This window comes from Hesperophylax consimilis, chromosome 22 (assembly GCF_061612785.1).
Source record: "Hesperophylax consimilis isolate HC1 chromosome 22, BYU_Hcon_1.0, whole genome shotgun sequence".
Taxonomy (NCBI): domain Eukaryota; kingdom Metazoa; phylum Arthropoda; class Insecta; order Trichoptera; family Limnephilidae; genus Hesperophylax; species Hesperophylax consimilis.
In genome coordinates, this window is record NC_142857.1 from 16,006,088 (window position 1) to 16,022,355 (window position 16,268).

Sequence of the window (16,268 nt, forward strand, 5' to 3'; positions counted from 1 at the left end):
TCAGAGTTGGGTATAATAGAAGGAGAACAAGAGAGAAACATAAGGTGTTACAGCGAAAACTATTTGAATAATTACTAATAAATATACCTACATAACAAGAGGGTTTAAAAAAAATATATAAAATTGATCTAAGGTTACCTAGTCTTTTTCATTTTGTTTTCGTATCATGTCATTCTATTTTTGTACGTCATTTTTGTGAGTTGCAATATCCTCTTTAACTATTTGATCTTGAGTATCTGATACAAGGCTGAATATTCGTCTTATTTTATTTATTTCATTTCATTGTCACATAAATCATAAAACGTCTTAAACCGAATAAAGTGAATATTATATTGACTGGAGTTGTTGATAATTAAAAATAATACATGAATCACAGACTGCTTCAGATGTACTTGACAATGAACATTGTTAACAGGAAGACAATAATGGTTATTTATGTTAATAAATCACTTAATCGTAATTCATAATCAATGTCGTTTGGTAATTTGATTAAATATTATTGTAATAAATGCTGAATCAAGAATTAACTTACAACATCGTTTACATAATACAATTGCCTTTGATTGTCAACAAGGCCGGGTTGTTTCAGCTTTTAGGGGAAATTCCACCACCTATGAGTAAGTAATATATCGATTTACGCTAATCGTCGAGTAGCGTAAATTTTCTATTGGCTATTTCACCACCAGCAATTAACGCTACCCGTCAAATAAATGTGGCATATTATTTTAGCTGTTTGGTCAAATTTATAATAAAATTTTTAACACAGCGCTTTCATTTTGTTTGGTGCTTTGGTTATTCATAGTATTAGTAAATGTATCTTAAAATTGATTAAACCCGAATGAATAAATATAAACGCTCCGGCTTAGCTCTGACGTCACGGACAACACCCAGGACATCACTGTGGCCTAGGTTGAAAACTGTGTGACGTCATCTTACGATCTGATGCAAATTCTCTTGGCCACAAATAGTTAAAAATTCAAACCTTAAAATAATGTTTTTTTTAATTAGTTACACCGCGAATATTTTTTTTTTTTCACAAACTAACTGCAGATCCTCATTGTCTTGATAAAGTCAACTACCGTTGTAAAGGGTGACTCGAACCTAATTATCCGAGATATATTTTATTTTTCATTGATTTCATTGATAATCAAGGTTTTTTTTAATTCTGTTCTAAAGATTCGAGTTTTTTGTTGTAAATTTGAAAAGGTTTTAACCTTAAAATTATACAATTATTTTTAATCGTTACCTACCGGTTTCCTTATACATACTTGGACTTTATTGGCCCTGCCCTATCCTTGTGCAAGGTCCATACTCTATACAACTTGGTCAATGAAAGTCTACGTCCCTTGACCAATGTGGAACTTTTCGAATGTCAACCACCTAAAAACATACTATGTAGTTCTTTATTACTTCTCAGTTTGGAGGTTTTACTCTGATAATGTCCTTAAGGGTACAGGTTTTCGATGATGAGACTAACAGGCCGTAACGAACTCTGCGGTTCTGTCGGCATTGTTGCGTGACCGGATATTCCAAAAGGGCAGGTTGCATGACGTACGGTAGCACCAAGGACCTATTAATTATAGGCACGACCTTTTCTAAAATATTATTTTTTTGTGAGCGAGGCCTTAACTCAACCGTTTTCCATATTTCGTCTGTCTGTAGATTTGTTTTTAAGTTCCGTTTCTGTTTTGATGGTGGCACTTTTAATGTTTCAGTAAAGGTTTTGTTTTTCCAATATGAAATTGTCGTGTTTATTTGTACTTTATTACTTTCATTTTTCATTATTATGATACCTACCTGCATAATGTCAGTATTAGTATCGGTACCTATTACAAAGTAGTCACTCTCTCCAAATTAGAGTAATGACAACCTAATGGCATTTCATCCTCTTTTATACAATAGTAAGGCAACGGTTGACTGTTTAGTTTTGAATTCTATTAACCTAAAGACAAGGGGGAAGGGACTTCACGACACAGTGCCCGTGAGACGGAATCATCGCAGCGAGACGGTTAATAAAGGTTATCCGTTGTTACTGGTTAGTGGTTAGTGGTTACATCGAGGCACTTAATATTATTACTACAATGGGTGGGTGTGTATTTGTGTGTGATGTAAATGATTGTGTGTGCGTCTGTGAGAGTATTGTAATGTATAGTGTTTCAAGCTGACGCTTAATTTCAGGGGGTTAATAATATTCATGACAATTTGGGATAACCTAAGAATGAATCTGTAAAAAGATATTTTTTCTTGTAATGTAATTTTCCACATGCAATTTTATAGTAACTATTGGTTCAAGCAGAAAACTAGTAAATTTCCTAAATCGAGTTTTTTTAAAATAAAGCTGCCGAAAAAAGGAAAAATATATAAAAGCCATACAGTGTGTGGCAAGCCTACGCACGACGGAAGTGAAACTTTTAGTATTCCCAGTCGACGCTTGTTTACACACGCTTCGGTTGTAGGCACGACATCCCTACATCATATTTCACTGTTAGTATAATCTCGCCAATATGTTAAACAATCCTATCATGCTATTACAACAATACTATTTTGTGAGATATTTATCCACTCTTTTTGGTTATGTTTACCTTACGTTAATGTCATCACTGTGTGAATCAGACTCTCTTCTTCATTGGTGATTTTCAGGGGATATTTCCTCTTGTGCCACGAATGCTTTTCTCACTTCTATCTCGTCACTACTCATTTTTGACACTAAAACTCTGTTCCAAATCGAATAAATCAGAATCAATTACGTATTTCACTCGTATTACACTCACCGCGCAGTACACGAATCAAGCAGCTGATGCCTGGCGTGGCGTCGTTGGCTAGAGAGAGAGGAAAAGAGAGAAGAGAGAGAGAACGTTCGTCAGTGGCTCCCTCACCTCAGTAAGCGACTACGGTGAGAGAGCGACAGTGATCGGTGAGCGGTGGTGGGGGTCCCGTACCCCCACCACCAAATGATCACGGTTTTTCGTGACGGTCATGAGTCGGTTTTACTCCGGTCCTCGAAAATGCATGACGCGCTTAAAGAAGTTTCACTTCAAAATAAATGCTCCGATCGAAAAAAATCAACCAGTCAAAGTTTATTTGACTACATACATCTAATCTAAAATGTATTATTTTAAACTTAAAAAAAAATGATCGAAGATTGGATCTTCTTTAAGGAACAACCTCGCCCAATTCTGATCGGGTAGTACCGATATACATTTAGTATATGTTAACTTTTGCAAATGTCATCCAAGTTCAGAGAAATTCGTATATGTCTGCGTGTGGTCGTGTGATTACCACTAAAAGTTGATAGAATGCATTGTAATCGACAGCTTGATCAGATGTCGGTAAGTGTCTTAATTTTCTTATTTTGGCTTAAATGTGCCTACTACATTCATTACCAAAGTGAAATTCAAACAGATGTAGGTATTTAAAAATAATAAGTTTGTTGGGTTCTCTATGATATATGATCTTTTCTCTTTGATATATGATCTCATGATTCTCTATGATATATGATCTCAAACATTCTGGTAAATAAACCAAAATCCCACTTGTCCCACTGGTTTCCCGACATGAGACAAGTTGTAAGGTGAGCCAAGCTTTATTATTTTTACAATTAAGGTTACTTAATTTGTAAGGTAATTCTAGCTACCCACCATGTAACACAAACTTTCAATTAAGAGAAAGCTACAAGCCAAAAATGTGTAAATTCCTGGTATGCCTTATATCTTCACGAATACGGGTAATAGACATAAAAATTTCATGGCAAACGGAGTCCAGAAACGCTCGATTTCAAGCGTTTCTGGACTCCGTTTGAAATGAACTGGTTTTCCGCTTGCACCAATAGTTAATATAAAAACGCACGTGGAAAATTACTTGAAAAACGGAGTCCAGAAACGCTCGATTTCAAGCGTTTCTGGACTCCGTTTGAAATGAACTGGTTTTTCGCTTGCACCAATAGTTAATATAAAAACGCACGTGGAAAATTACTTGAAAAACGGAGTCCAGAAACGCTCGATTTCAAGCGTTTCTGGACTCCGTTTGAAATGAACTGGTTTTCCGCTTGCACCAATAGTTAATATAAAAACGCACGTGGAAAATTACTTGAAAAACGGAGTCCAGAAACGCTCGATTTCAAGCGTTTCTGGACTCCGTTTGAAATGAACTGGTTTTTCGCTTGCACCAATAGTTAATATAAAAACGCACGTGGAAAATTACTTGAAAAACGGAGTCCAGAAACGCTCGATTTCAATCGTTTCTGGACTCCGTTTGAAATGAACTGGTTTTTTGCTTGCACCAATAGTTAATATAAAAACGCACGTGGAAAATTACTTGAAAAACGGAGTCCAGAAACGCTCGATTTCAAGCGTTTCTGGACTCCGTTTGAAATGAACTGGTTTTTCGCTTGCACCAATAGTTAATATAAAAACGCACGTGGAAAATTACTTGAAAAACGGAGTCCAGAAACGCTCGATTTCAAGCGTTTCTGGACTCCGTTTGAAATGAACTGGTTTTCCGCTTGCACCAATAGTTAATATAAAAACGCACGTGGAAAATTACTTGAAAAACGGAGTCCAGAAACGCTCGATTTCAAGCGTTTCTGGACTCCGTTTGAAATGAACTGGTTTTTCGCTTGCACCAATAGTTAATATAAAAACGCACGTGGAAAATTACTTGAAAAACGGAGTCCAGAAACGCTCGATTTCAAGCGCCATAGTGGTTTTTAATTATTTTATAAACAATTTTGTAAGAAAGCAAAAAAAAAATAATCAAGGAAAATTGTCACAGATAATCTCAGTCATAATATTGTATTTCTTTAAAGATGTTTCATTTATGAGTTTATACATTTCTATTGAAAAATGGATTTTTTTGTACTTTTGAATTCTACTCCAGGGAAACAATAGGAAAAGCTTCAATTTATCTAAAGTATCGGTATTCATAATGTAAACCAATTAGTTATAAAGATTAATCTAAAATATTGATTTAGCTTTAAGCTTCACCTCAATAAAAATGCATCATGAATTACAGAGGTAAGATTTTTATTTATTACTGCTGTTGAGAGCTTTCTTGCAACATTGTGAGAGAGCGCTCACCCCCTGAAGTTTTGTGATGTATACCTGACATACGATACATGTGTATGTTTTAGTGTCTACAAAGTTTCCAGAGTGAGTTGGTATGTAACTAAATACAAAACAACTCACTATATCCGTGAAGAATCTTTAAAACTCAATGCAATAGTATACGCATCAAATGATCGTAGAGTAACTATACTAATCACAGAATGGAAATCTAGAAATTAAAATAGTCAGTCTAAAGTGCCTTTGAGATTAGTGATTGAGGTGATATTTCACAATAACTGTCCTTTAAAATTTACCAACTCTTATAATTGAACTTTACCGCACGGAGAAAACTTACTGTTATGAAACATTGTTAATTTAATAAAAATCTGGTAAATTATTCGTTTTCCTGTTAAAAGCTGGACTGGAGGTCAATAACGAATGATTTGACAAATTTCATAACAAATTATCAGTAAAACACGAATATGTGATGAAGAAGTTGGAACAACGTGCTCTTACAAATAATAATATTTTCGCATCTCGTCCATTTTATTTATTCGGACAGGTGGGGTGACCACGTGTTCAGATATATTCTGAATGACTAAAATTTCACTAAAAAATCGTCATGCAGTCACATTTTAACGTCATCTTGATAAGAAAAGCTTTACTTATTTTTATCCGTGTGCATATTAAATATCTTAAAGTGTAATTACCTTGGACTAGTATGTATTACAAAAATTTTCGAGGCTTGTGTTCAATATACCGTATGGTCTAGTGGCTAGGATAGCTGGCTTTCACCCAGCAGGCTCGGGTTCGATTCCCGGTACGGGAAATATTTATTTTTCATTAATTTTATTTTTTTATAAAGGTCCCTTGAGGTCACTCCACTCTTACACTATTCTTTTTTTTGCATTATTATTTGTTTTAACTCCCACCGCAAAACAGTCCCATGTATTGACGCTACAGTATATTCTACAGAAAATGAAAGCACTGCATAATAATTAATTACTATTCTTTTTATTTGTTACAGATCTTGGAAATTTATACAAAAAATAGTACTGCAAGCTGACAACCTGCAGTAAAAAGGGTAAGTTATTTAAAAAAAAATCTGTTCATATGCTTCTTCGAATAAATCATTAATATTAAACCTTATCTCTATAACGATCTCAAATTGTCAATTTTTTCTTCGCCAACCATTTTATATTTAAAAAAGAGATGTTTGAAAGTCGTGCTACACACTATACACCACATGCCCAATGTAGTCCCACAGTACATATCCTTGCTTCACCGTGCTCATGGTAATGCGTAAGCATGACTCCAAGCGCTTGCACCTCACTGTCGATGTAGCAAAAGGCCAAAAACAGCAAATTATTATCATATCCAATCTCGGAAGCTTCAGCAACTATGTGTTTACTTTTGACTCCCAAAAGAAGTCTTTAAGAGTCCACAACGAAACAACTAGCCACTCGAGTGTTCGCGTTTATAACGCGTCTATGGAATAAGAGTTTAGTAAATGATAAATTTCTCACATATAAACTGACTATAGTGCTGTAGCCAATGAATTCACCAATATTTTACCTATATTTTGCCAAAGATGTTTTCATCATCCAAAAGAGGTGCCTACGAAAAATTACAAACTCTGATCACCGGGATTCATTTAGACCAATTTAAAAAAATCTTAAACTTCTGACAGTGACGGACATATATATAATGGAGTTATGCCTGTTAGTACGATCATCTCCAGAAAAGTTCCCACAAAAAAACTCACATAAACACGCTACAAGGTTCACAGAAAACCTATTTTTCAAAAAGGACCACACTACATGGCCATTAAAGTATACAACAACCTTCCACGTAGCATCAAACAAATAATCGACACTTAAATTTAAATCAACACTAAAAACATTTATTTTAAACAAATGTCACTACACCTTAAATGAATACCTTACGTGAATTAAATACCTCTGTTTTTTATTTTTTATTTACTGTTATTTATTTGTTAACATGTAATTCTTGGGTTATGTAATATAATGTTTATTTGTTGGTTTAGCTGGCAGAAATAGGATGTAACCTATAAACTATACCCTTTGTACTCTTTTTGTGCAATAAATATTTTTTTGAATTTTGAATTTTGTTTAACCTATATTTTTAGAATTATTAAAGAAATCGTAAACGCGCGAATTCTGCGAGTCAAAAATGGCATATTATTGCGTGCAATCACTCGAGACGTTTTACAAACTCGGCATAATATGCCGAAAATCACTCGAGTGGCTAGACGACGTTTTCCATAACTTTTTGCCTGAATGCCATTTTTGCCACCATTTTATAAGTTAGTGAAATATGCTTTTTCGCTCATATTCTGTCGAGCGTTCTTTCTGTGTCATCAATATCTCAATACCACAACAACAAATTAGGTTCCTAGTTAAAGCAATTAATTACTAAAGGAATACTTTGGCCTACTGTAACTGTCCATATTGGTCACCCTGAGATAAAGTGACCGGCCTCGAGGGACGCGCTGCTAGCAGCTAGCCAGCCGCACAGCTCTTTTACTTTTCTCGTTTATTTGAGAAATCTTTTTTTTCTCCTCATTTTCTTCTCAAAACATGTTGTTCTTGACTCGGTAACGAGTTGTAGGTATCCATCCTATTATCGGGCGAAGTGAACTATACTAACTTTCTCCGGAATTAAATTATAATGAACAAAATTGTTTTAACGATGATCAGGAAGATGTTGCTAACTGTTGAAAGCAGAAACAAACTATAATAACAAGGTTCAAAAAAGTAATAAAAACATTTTGAAAACACTTAGTAATTAATATCATGCAAAGAATTGCAAAAGAAACGGATATTGAAAGGTGAGAATCCTCCCATGAGATTTTATTTTATTTATTCATTTTGTACTCCATGGAACTCACAGTTTACAGATAAGTAAATAGATTATCTACAGAAATAATACGAAATGAATACAAAACATGGTAGTAGAGTGAAAAATAATCAGTAACTTAACTTATAGTGATTTATTGTTGGGGTATTACGCCTTGTTGGGCTACGTCCTTCTATAGCCAACTTTTTGGATAGCATTAGACATCTGTCCTGATTGTGGACACTGTAATGCTATCCGAAACGTTTGATAAAGAAGGAGGTAGCTCAACACGGCACAATACCTCAAAAATAAATCAGTATAATACTTTTGGCCGTGAAATCTCAAATCATAAGTAGTTTAACTTTATGTAAATGGTTACGTAGTAATGTTTTGTGAACGCCTCACTAGGAGAACATGTGCCGAGGTGATCGCATCTTTAAGAAAAAGTTTTACTGTATATTAGGTTCTCTTAGGATTCCTTCCTTGTCGTGGAAGTGCTCTGACAACTGAGCTAATATATTTATCCAATATACTATCTAGATTGAACTTAGTTTAGGTAAAATCTTGACAAAGATAACAGCCAAAAATAAGCGTTAAAAAATTAAAATAAAGTTTGGAGCTCTCAGTTACGTATATTTGGTCGAATTAGTTTAATTGATTTATCTTCAATGATTTAATATTATAATTTGAGTTTTTACTCATGTTTGAGTTATTCCACTTAAAAAATAACAATAATAATGTCTGAACATACATATTACTAGAAGGGCGTCAAACCATCATTCTTTCCTGTATGACAGATGCACCGAAGATATTTTGAACAGCATTAACCCTATTAATGCTGTTCACAATCTCTCCTGATCTTCCTGATGTTCTTGAATTGTCAGATTTAAAATAAAATTTTGAAATATTTTCTCCATTACCTTTTTCAATGACAGATACACTGAAGAGGTCAAAAGGAAATATATTTTTTATACTATATGACTGCTAGGCTATATCATATCTCTTCTGATTTTTTGATGTTCTCCAATTATCAGATTTAACATTTTTTTTTAAATATTATCTGTATAACCCTTGTGATATTCTTGATGTTCTTAAATTATCACATTGATTTTTCTCTTTCACCCTTCTGATCTTTAAGTTCTTCAATTACCATATTTAACATAAAATTTTAAAATATTTTCTCTATTACCATTTTCATCTTCAAGATGTTCTTCAATTGTCAGATTTAACATAAAATTTTTAAATATTTTTTGTATTGCCTTCTGATCTTCCTGATGTTTTTCAATTACCAGATTTAACATTAATTTTTTTCTCTATTACCCTTCTGATCGTCCTGATGTTCTTCAACTACCAGATTTAAGAGGAAGCTACAACTAAAAATGTGTATATTCTTGGTTTACCCTATTTGTAGGTAATAGGCATTAAAATCGCTTGACAAACGGAGTCTAGAAACGTTCAATTTCAAGCACAAAACTGGTTTTTATTTATTTTGTAAATAATTTTATAAGATAGCAAAAAATTTAATCAAGTGAAACTGTCACAGATAATTTGAGCTGTAATACTGTATTTTTTTTAAAGTTGTTTCCTTTACGCGTTCCTACATTTCTATTGAAAACATTTTTTTTTAGTACTTAACATTTATTTTTTTATTGATTGATTTATTAATTTATTTGAATTCTACAAAGCGAAACGATAGGAAAAACTTCAATTTATCTAAAGCACATTTTTTCGTATTCATTACGTACACCAATTCGGTATAAAGATTAATAAAAATAGTGTTTTGGCATTAAGTTTCGCCTTAACATAATTTATAAAAAAGTTTACTATATTATTACTTATTTCAATTCAAATGCACCGAAGAGGTGAATCGGAACTTTATATTTTAAACACTAGAAATGCTGTATCACATAATACCATTTGATATTTTTTTATTGATATTTTTGATTTTCTTCAATTATCAGATATAAAATAAAATTTTAGTGTATCGCATCAAGAACCAGTGACTTTTTAGCTACATAAATGAAGATGTTCTGTTACGTACCATCAGATCAGATCAGAACATCAAGATATAATATGTATATAATATCATCTCAATATATAATTTTACTTTTGGCGCCATGTAGACTTGTACACGAAGTAAATTATTGTATATTCCAAGGCGAGTTGAATTCACCTTTATTCCATTATACTTCTTCTGGCCTTTACACGTTTTTAAAATCATTATAGAGTGGTATTATTTGTTTTCTTGTGCCTATATCAATACTGAGATCTAGAGACGACCTTCTTTAAAAATACTCGTACATCTTCAAGAATGTATTTCTGATTAACTTCTGAAACTGGAGGTAAGTTTCTTTAACAAATTATTATAAGTTTACACGTGAAAAAATATAATAAACAGTAATTTTATTGTTGATTGAAGTACTAGTGAATATTGAAATAAGCCGACGTAGCTCAGTGGTCTAGAGCACCTGACTGGACATCAGAAGGTGCGGGTTCATTTCCCATCGGCGGCATTTATTTTTACACGGGAGATATTTTCAATTTGTATGGATATTTCAGGCGACTAATTATTGCTTATATTAATTTGTTATCCTTCGTGCTATGCATAAAAAACCCTGTCTTATAAACATTATTATATCATTAAAAAATAAGAATTAAATTCAGATGTTTTTGTTCCAAGATTATATTCATATCAACAAAGTGGAATTTTAAATAAAAATAATCCCTTGCTTCGGTTGGAGACTTAATAATGTCTTCGGAAGGCGAAACAGCTGTCATGCGTACTAATAATTACACAGAAGAACTGGTTTATAATAAAACTGTTGTTTATATAATTAATTAAATATATTTAAAAAAACTTAAATTAAATTGGAGTTCTACAAATTAGACTTATAACAATAAAAAATATAACCCTCCTTAATAACAAAATCATTTTAAATTTTACATAACTTACCCTACATAAACGATTGTTTATCAGTCGTGTAAAATTTAAAACACGTTTATCAGTAAGGCCCTTAATAAGGGATTGCATAATGTGCTGAGATGACTAACAATCATCGAAATAATGAACTCACTTTAGAGGATGATTGTTTATCGACCCAAATAATATGGAATTCCCCACACCGCACTGTGGTCTATGAATCAAATTTAGTTTACTTACAAACCAATAGTTGTAACACACTGTTTTTTTAAGATAAATATTACGTATTGGCAGATTTTTTTCATAACTTAATAACTACGCCGTTTCCCCGCATGAGTAGGCAGAGGGGATATTCTGCCACACAATCCTGTCTTGGCATACATTCCTTGCTTCATTATAATTCATACATCGCCTTCCAATAATAATAATTAGATAATTTGCATAGTTTTCTAAAGAGCTCTGTAAATTTATGATTTCTTAGGCTCCATCTATTTTTATTATTTACAAAACGATACAAAAAATATACTAACCTGGCAGGTCACTTCAGATAAACATACTTTTATTAAAAAAAATTAAGCTTGGAGAAGATACGGCATATACCAACTTTTCTGTTTTTATAATATTTTCAGTAATTTCAGTCTATTCTACTTGCCTGAAGCACTCCAACTGTACGCAGCCTTATGTTTATTTCATGAAGCTTTGCTTTACCTAAGCTCATAAGAACTGTAAACTCTAAGAATTTTTAAGCTTTTTAAGGTTATTTCATAAAAATTCTCCAATAAAAAAAGTCCCGCTTGTTTGTCGGCCATTTTGTTTAGCCACAGTAAATTCTTCCGATGAAGAGGTTGTCGCGATCTCCCGCCACCGTCGGTGCGAGATCTGCGTGAATTTTTGGATCGTTTTGCACAGGAGGGATAAGCTTTTCAAGACTCTATAGTGACGGCGGGTGAGATGTGGGTGTGTCATTTCAACCCAGAATACAAAAGAAAGTCACTTTAGTGGCGTCATTCATCTTCCCACCAAAATGTTCAAGACGATTCATTCAGCCGGAAAAGTCATGGCGTTTTTTGGGACCGTAATGGTGCCCTTTTGGTAGATTTCATACCTAAAGGGACTACCATTAATACAGAGGCTTACTGCAATACCCCACAAAGAACCATTCAGAACCGCAGAAGGACGGAGGCCCCGGGAGTCAGCTCCCTGCATGACAATGCCATGGCCCACACCAACAGGTGCCGCTGGCATCATTTGAATGGGATATTGTCAGCCACCCCCCCTATTCACCCGACATCACCTTTTAACTTAAAAGGGTCCTAAATTAGTCGGTGTTTTAAAATAAATATAAAACTTACTAATCTTCCAATAAATCTAACATTAATAGTAATACAGGGTTAAATAGCATGTAAAATCACATAAGGTCCAGTGTTTTTACTATAGTCTCTTCTGCGTGCGAAAACTTACTTTTTTTATTAAAATTGTTTTTATCTGAAGAGGCCTGCCAGGTAAGTAGGTTTTTCTAAATCAGTTTGTTAATAATACAAAATTAAATAGATCCTAGGAACTCTGTTAAATTAAGTACATCGCCCTTGAGGTGATTTTTTTTTAAACGGCTTCTCACAAATTATCCAATATTCATAATTATTGTCATTATTATAAGTATAGTATTATAAATGAAATTTTAACAAGCGTTTAAAATAATTTTCTTGTTCTAATCGTCAATGAGGTCATAATTCATTGGTTAAGTACAAGTTCTTCTCTTATCGAAGGTTAGACAACATATTTGACCTTTTGACACAGCCCGGAATGGATGTGTTGCACCGCAGTCAGACCACTTTCTGAGATACATCAGCCTTGAGATTCACCTTCTGCCAACGCTTCTTTTATCGTATTTCGTTTCTTATGATTTGTATACTTATTTTTCATCAAATAAATATGTATTTCCAGAGTACACAGTAGTTTGGGCTTTTGTATTATTTAGAAAATTTTTCTGTAGAAATTAACCCACTTCCAGGCATCCGATCGAGATGAAACTCGACAGATAGACTCGTTGTCGATGACACTGCATTCTATAAAGTTTGGTTTTTTTGTGGCGATCACGCATACACTCGCGAACATATCCGCATTTCTCTGAAATAGGATGACATTATAGCAGTTAATAAACGAAATAAATTTCAGTCTTACCCAATCAAAATTTGGCTCAGTAATTAGCATGGTTGAATTCGGTCACTGGGGAGGAATGTAAAATCCTTAGTCAAACTAAAAATATATTTATTTATTTTAAAACATCTGCATATTAATAAAAATAGACGCATTTTACGGAAAAAACACTGTTTTTTTATATAAGCCACATGAAGGGGATCTGTTTGAATTTAATAAATAAATTAGTAAAGTAATTTACCTGATAAAACAACATGAGTGAGGGTTACCCTCTTTTACTTCTTCACAGTCGACTTGAACAAGTCTTAGAAGTATGAAGGTATCTAACTTAGAAAAGTGGTTAGATAAGAGATGGTAGATGTTTTGATAGGAGATGAGGAGTGGGTTGGAGAAAGAACACGACAAGTCGATAAAGTAAATACGCGGCAGGAGATAGAGAATGAACCAAAGTGCGTCATTAATAAAACGATGCGGCTAATGGAATTCCACCCAATTGCCTGTCTCTGTCTGATAGTGTGGAATACATACCTACGCCAGGGACATATCAACATTGTACAAAGCAGTCCGTTAAGTAAGCCTGTGCAGTGAAAATACTAAGTGCTCCCTCAGTGTGTATAATATAGAATTTATTAGGGAAAATTGTGCAGTGATAACTCCCCGTAGTGTTCCTCAGACCATAATAAAGATTTGCAACAAATAGTTGTATCAATTTTTATTTTTTTTATGTATCTTTTTATGCATCTTCGTTTTAACATACTTATTTTAGCTAGTCTTAAATCCTGTATTCGTCTAGGATAACTTGAAACCTGTAAATTTGAATGTCCTGAAACGGGAATCCTTCCTAGTTGGACAGTCAAAATCATAAAATGTAATCAATATTATAAAAAATAAATAAAATAAAAATAAAATTTTAAAAGTTATAATTATCGATTACAGTCCAATATGATTTAAGATTTTCACGGCCAAAAGTATTTTTGTTATTTTTTTGGGGTGTTATGCCGTGTTGCACTAACTCCTTCTTTAGCCTGCACTGTCCATCATCAGGGCAGATGTGTTATAATATATGTGTTACATATTACACATCTGCCCTGATGATGGACACTGCAATGCTGTCCGAAACGTTGGCTAAAGAAGGAGTTAGCGCAACACCGCATAACACCCCAAAAACAAATAACAAAAAAGATTACAGTCCACTTTATGAATAGAACCACAAATTGATATATGATTTTTCACAAAATCGGCGCTCTACAAATTATCCAATTATTATTATTATTATTATTAATATTTGCGACTTCACCCACCTAACACCAGCTATTTTCATGATAATAAAATTTTCTTGTTTTTGCAAAATTATGTTTTTGTAAATTGTGACCAGATTGTCAATATTTATTATAGAAATATATACACATACATATATTATCTATCCCCAGGATCGCTAATTATATTTTGATTTTTTTTCTCTCTCTCTAACGTCATAAAAAAATACAATGGTATAAACACAAAAGAACATCTTAGTGAGATTTATTATATTTTTCAGCTAAATTAGCATTATTTACAATAAAATAAGTCAAATTAGGGTTTCCTGTAAATGAATAAAGTATTACGTTTAAGAAAATTAAAAATTCTGAAATTTTTTCAATCTAATTTGCAACACATTTTTTCACAAATAAAATAAACAAACTTGCAAGTAGGGTTGCCAGATGATAATTTGATAAAAGAGGGCAGATGGGTCTAAAAAGGAGATTCAGAAATTAAACGATTTTTTTTATATTATTATACTTTATTTTATTCATATTTAGCTGAGCTGCTAATTTTGGAAAGAAGTTCTTGGTTATTTAACAAATAATTATAAAAATCTTCACATGTCATGTATTTGAAGTTGTATAGAGTAAGAATTAAAGATTTAACTGGCTGCTCACTCAGTCTATTCCTCTCTTTGCTCCACTGAGTTATGCGTTATGTGCGCTTATACAAAAATAAAACTCGCAGATCTTGAGCAGTTATGAGAAACATTCAATGTTTTCAACACTTTTGAATTAGATTGTCCACCGCTCGTGCAACTTCAAATCATAATATGCTTCATCTTCATCTGATTTTGATTTAAGAAATGAAATGTTACAAAACTGATCGTGTAGCTTAGCATCGTAAATCTCTACACCTCTAATGTTCATCATATTCTAGGTTTTCGTTCTCTTTCAGCAATGTCATCCACTCAAAACATTTGAAATCTTCCAAGGGTTTTACCCATTCCATTAAGGATTCTTCCCAAGCCTTGTAAACACTTTAAAAATCTCCCGCCAGTCCCGCCCGGTGTTTAGCAAAAAGGAGGACTTACAGTAGGTAAGGGAGGACAAAACATGTAAAAGGAGGACATGTTCTCCTTTTGGATACCATTTGGCAACCCTACTTGCGAGTGATAAAATGACAAGCTAAAGTAATATTAGGATACATTAGTTCCTTGCCTTGGCATTGCCAAGCGAATATAATAAAATCCAGGCAAATGCGGCGAGCTTCTGGGAAATCCTCATTGGATGTCTCGACACACTAAAGGGTTATTTTTTACATTAGCTCCACACAGGAGGCCCTGAGGAAAATAATTTCCCTCAGGGCCCATGTCATCTTTGGGGATGCTGTGTGAAGGGTTTTTAAGGAAAAGAAGGAGTGGAAGAAGAGGAAGTAGATGAAGATCTGGGAAGGAAAAAGGTATGAGGGGTGGGAAGGAATCTGGGGGTCAACGTGTCCAGGAGTGATCAATGAATCCATCCCTCCCACTGCGGTGCAAGACGATGGTTTGAGAGAGAGTCCGCTGGAGAGATAGAGAGAGAGTCGGAAGGTCCCCCTCAACCAGTCTCTCTCGATCCGACCCGCCACGCAGTAGGTGGGCAAACGCATCAGACGCCAAGACCTAGACAAACCTCACCCCATTAACCCGGACACCCTGCTAAACTACTATTCAATTTTAAATGTGTAAATGAAATCTCAGCACGGGAAATCCCAGTGTGGATATCACTATATCTATTTGTTTTAAAACAGGAAGATTATAAAACATTTATTATTACTAAAAAATGGTGCATAGATTTAATTACTAAAAATGTCAATTTAAAATCAGATTACCTACATATTTAATTTACAGTACAAATTTCAAGATCTTGTTTTCAATTCAATGTACGTAAACGTCCAGGTATAATAGCTAAGCATATTTTTGCAATAGAAAGTCAGTCTCCAATCTGTTGGCCATGACCAAGTCGCAGAATATTACAGGTGCAGATAAATATACCACTCTTGATTAC

General features: G+C 33.7%; 1 protein-coding gene and 1 non-coding gene across 3 annotated transcripts in view; both read left to right on the forward strand.

The window, feature by feature from the left end:
* LOC149412911 (uncharacterized) overlaps nucleotides 1-16,268 on the forward strand; it is a 222,068-nt gene that overhangs the window by 102,445 nt on the left and 103,355 nt on the right. For both annotated transcript variants that reach the window (XM_089645502.1, XM_089645503.1), the window contains exon 2: nucleotides 6,070-6,126. The gene's annotated coding sequence lies outside the window, so the exon portion shown is untranslated. The remainder of the gene's footprint in view (nucleotides 1-6,069; nucleotides 6,127-16,268) is intronic.
* TRNAE-UUC (transfer RNA glutamic acid (anticodon UUC)) lies at nucleotides 5,800-5,871 on the forward strand. Its single transcript has one exon. It is a non-coding gene; the product is annotated as a tRNA-Glu (tRNA).